General features: G+C 44.1%; 1 pseudogene; it reads right to left on the reverse strand.

The window, feature by feature from the left end:
* Positions 1-1284: 1284 nt before the first annotated feature.
* Positions 1285-2369, reverse strand: LOC125555378 (annotated as a pseudogene).
* Between the last annotated feature and the right edge of the window lie 2338 nt (positions 2370-4707).

Genomic DNA, 4707 nt, shown 5'->3' on the forward strand with positions numbered 1-4707 from the left:
GGCTGACATAAATTCAGGGCATCAAACCCAACCCCATCACTTACTGCTCGCTGGTTAATGGATACAGTAAAGCTGGGCTCCTTGGTATGGTTCCTGTAATTATTCGACAGACGGAGAACACCGATGTTGTCTTAGAAACTCCATTTTTCAACTGTCCTTTTAGTGCATATGCCAAGTCTGGAGATATCAAAATAATGGAGGAAATGCTACAGTTTATATGAAAGAAACGAAATGTAAGCCTGGCAAGGTAATTTACACCACCATGATTCAAGCATATATTGCACACGGGATGTATGAAACCGCCAAGTTGTTGGAAAAAGAAGTGGAAAGAGTCGGAAAGAATTTGCTTCAAGTGCTTTGCTATATTTTAGCGAGCTGCTTGTTGATTTTTGCCTGCATTAAACTACTGAATATCCATGACAGGTCACCTTCGTTTTTGGATCAGTGATCAGTTGTGAGATTGAATGCCATCGGCGCTTCATATTTAGCTGTGGCTGTGCCTTATTTAGCTGAGCTGAAATAGACGCTAACTGTTGTTCTTGTCATATCCCAGCAATAATAACTGTTTGTCCATCGGAAACAGGAGTTCCACATGAAATATCTGGACTTGGAAGGGAGTACGGGACCGGGACTGCAAAGAAGGTAAGGTTCAAAGCTCCATCCAAGTATACATCCATATCAGAATAGGTAAACCTAGTTCTCCATGAAGGTAAGGTTCAAAGAGGAATCTGGTGTTTAGGAAAATTCACTGCCAAAAACTAAGGCCTCTTTTGGTTCATAGGATAGGATTATCGTAGGAATAGGAATCTTGTAGGAAATAAGATGACATGTATCTCAAATCCTATGAGTAGGAATAGAGAACAAGATGTCATTTGGTTGACACCAAAGGAATTTTTCCATTGAGTCTAGGCTCATTTTTATTTTCCTATGAAATGTGGAGGATAGGAACCAATCCTATGTAGGAATAGGAATCCATTCCTATGAACCAAAGGGCTCTAAAGGAAAAAATTCTATGAGAATCCTATCCTCTAGAATTCCTATAAAATTCCTCCAAACCAAAGGAGGCCTAAGGGAGAAAGAGAACAACAGAAATAAAGAAAGAAATTAAAGGATCATGTGAATTTCCTTAGAATTTCTAGCACCAAATAGTTCAGAGCACAGAGCAAAGAGCAAACATTTTTAAAGAGAAGTTCAGCCTTTCAATGGACACACAAGAGAGATGATAAAAATTGATGAAATAAGTCTAGAATTCCACACTTCAATTTAAATTCTGAGCTACCCTTCTCATACTTCTGACGAAGGGGCGACCTTGTCTAAAATGTCCATCATAATTGATGGACAGCTTGTTGTGAGGTGCTTGAATCCGTCTGTCTTCTTGACTGCTCGGAGCACATCCTGCAAAGACAGGTATCGAAGGCAAGCATTCTTGAGTTGCACGGTGTGGTGCTGCTCCGCTAAAGCTAGGGTGGTTGCAACTGTTTGCACATCAATTTTCTGGCATAGCTTCTCTTCACAAATAGCCTTTAGCCTGTCCAGTCCATACCGATCTGCAGCGACCAACAAGTGCTGCAATGCTACATTTTGATCAACATCACAATTGTTTGGCAGGTTATCTGTGTATATGAAGTGAAGAAGTGGCTCGAAGATGGCAGGCTCCATGTCCTCGATCTTGATACATTCCATGGTGGTCTCCTTCATTTGACCAAAGAGCTCAGCCTTGAAGACTGGTGATCGTGCAGCTAACACGTATCTGTGTGCCCTGAACAGTTGGTCGCCAACACTGAATGTCACATCCATGCCTTGTCCATCCTTCAACATGTTTACAAAGTGTGCGGGCAGGTCTGACTGTGGGACTGGGACTACGACTGTGCTTACATCTTCCGTGTGGTGATCTTTTATGACGGTCAAGACGCACTTGATTGTGAAGCAGTCGTCATTGCGGGATAGCAGTTCTTGCAGCTTGGACTTGTCAATGAATTTGTCCCAGCCCCAAGTATAACCTACAGGTTTAAATTTAGCTGTTGTTGTTTTGCTATTTGGATTACTAATTTTCCCATCTTTCTCCAGTAAACTCAAAGTGAACTTGACCTTCACATCCATTGTTGCACCACTGCAGAAACACAAGAAGGCGGACATGTAGGCAGCTTTGTCTGCCTCCCTGTTCCCATCAGGATAGATCCTGATTTTCCAGTCGTAGCCACTGACTCTGAAAGTGCTCGAGCTAACGAACTTACGGCACCCATGCCCTTGAGCAGCGAGTACTTAATCACCTCAAAGTTGTGGGCGGCGGCGGTGGTGCACTCGGTCAGGCATCTTGATGAGGTCTCAGGTATGGGCTTGTTAACTGAAGACGTTAATAGGTTACCCATGTTGCGGAAGCTGGAGAGGAATCAAAAGGAAGCTGCAAAAACTTTCGGGATGTCAGAGGGTTTACAGAATCAATGGATCTGCATTACATAATGATGAAGGGATTCACATCACATAGTGAAGGGAGATCAAATGATAAGTATATATATGGAACCCTTAAAAAAAGTATATATGTGGACATATGATGGAGATATATATGCATCACATAATGAAGGCATTTGCATCAAAATTAAGACATCTCATAGTTTCTGCATATATATATACACAGCATAGATGAGACCTTAACTGTTTCTTCTTGGGACCGTAACTGGATCCCTAATCCTAGTAACTGGAATAGAATTTGCAATTTTTTGTGCTCCCAGGACCCTAATGCATGCTACTTAGCCAGCTTTTTTTTCGAGGGGTTCTACTCAGCCAGCTATGTGGGCATCGTGGATCTAACAAAATAAATTGTTACTCTAACTGCAATGTCGAACCATGTATATAGTATGGTCTACCTTTCAGGGCTCAGGTTCGTCGGGAGCCGTGGCGGCGTAGGGTTGGAGATGTCGATGGTGGTCAGCGATGACAGCATGCGACGGCCGGAAGAAGAAGCCCTAGCGTAGCGATGGACGAGTTGTTGTTGGAGACGAAAAAGGAGCGGCCGGACACAAAGCTGTCGCTCTAGCTAGCTAGCTAGGTCAATGCGCCGCCAATACATCATCATCCTACTAATTGGACATCTAATTCTCTCGTGGCATCATCGTTCATCATGGCGGGCTTGTTGTTTTGGGCTTTTCTTGGCCTCCACGTTGGGCTCTTAGAGGTTAGCATCCATCTTTTCTTAATTTGCCTAAAAAAAATTAAGATTTACTACTATATTTCCCTAAAATTGCCTAAAAAGGTATATTCCCTAAAAAAACAAAAGTAATATCTAGTAGCAGCGTTGGGCGTGACTGAAACATCAACACTTTCAGTGTTTGAGATGAATATATATATTATATATACGAGGACCATGATACCTGGCGATGACGGCTTTTTGTTGCAACCGTCATAGGTATTTGCTACGTCTGGCAACGGGTTTTGTTACATTCGTTCATTTTTTAGAATGCAAATGTTGCTACCTGCAACGTCGAGCTACAACCAGTGACAACGGCGATGTTTCTTTTTTGCTGCAACCGTGTCTCCATTTTGCTACGACCAACAATAAAAAATGCTACATTTTTTGTTGGAAGTGTGGCTTCATTTTTTGCTGGAACCGGCGGATTTTTTTGCTTCAAACGGTGACATCCGCAGAATTTTTGCTGGAACCGGCCATTAGATTTGCTGGAAATCAGTGCTATTTTTTGTTTGCAACTGGTGACTACTGGTGATGCTACAAGCACAACACCGTGGCAATGGCGAGGAATGCATTTTTTGTGTGCTAGAAGCGCCCCTGCCATTGCTGGAACCGACGACCACCATTTTTTTGATGCATCCGGAGCTTTTTTTTGCTGCAGCAGTGACGACGAGCGGCTACGGTGACCGGCGACGAGCACGGAGACAAGGGCGACCGGGGGCGGGGGGAGAGGAGGGAAGAGGGGCTGCGCAACGCTTGGAGCAGCGGGGACGGCAGGAGGCGCGGCGCGAGGTAGAAGATAATAGGGCGAACCGTTTTCTTCAGCCGGATCCAACGGCCCATGCGCTCGGATCCAATGGTTGCGGTGCGACCGACCCAACAGTTGGGCCTGCGCGCCGGCGCAGATCGTTGCCCTAGATACAAACACCTCCATCCTCCCCTAGAATAAATTCATCTCCTTCACGTGCACTCCTCGCTCTAATATTTTGCATGTCCTAGTTACTGGTGATTTTCTGATGATGAACTGATCCACCTCTCTAGCCAGTGCCCAGCTGGCAGAACTGCTGATTTCTGTCTCTTGGTAGTGATTTTTTTCTTTTTTGAGAAAACTCTTGGTAGTGAATTTAACTGGTTGATTGTGCCGTGCCTCTGTACAGTGTTGTATGCAGTAGATAGAGGCTTAAAACGAACAAAAAGCGTGTAAGATCTTTCTGGGATTTGTAGGTCCCAAAGTTAAGCTCTCCCCACAAAAGACAAGTTTCTGACAGGGACTCTACCTTCATTAATCGGACGCTGACCATGAACCGTAAAGTCAATTTTTGTTTCTCTAGATTGTTATTGTTAGATGCTTTAGTTTTTCTTTATATTGTCGACCCTTCTGAACAATGTTTTGCAGTTTTCTGTCGGTTTTGTAGTGCTTTGATGTGACTGACTACAGGGCTGGCCCTAAGCCATGGCGAGGAGTGCAGCCGCCTAGGGCCCAGCATGTCCAGGGGCCCACCATACTCTCTGTGCACATGTAT

The sequence above is a fragment of the Triticum urartu genome, chromosome 5 (assembly GCF_003073215.2).
Source record: "Triticum urartu cultivar G1812 chromosome 5, Tu2.1, whole genome shotgun sequence".
In the NCBI taxonomy this organism is placed as follows: Eukaryota; Viridiplantae; Streptophyta; class Magnoliopsida; order Poales; family Poaceae; genus Triticum; species Triticum urartu.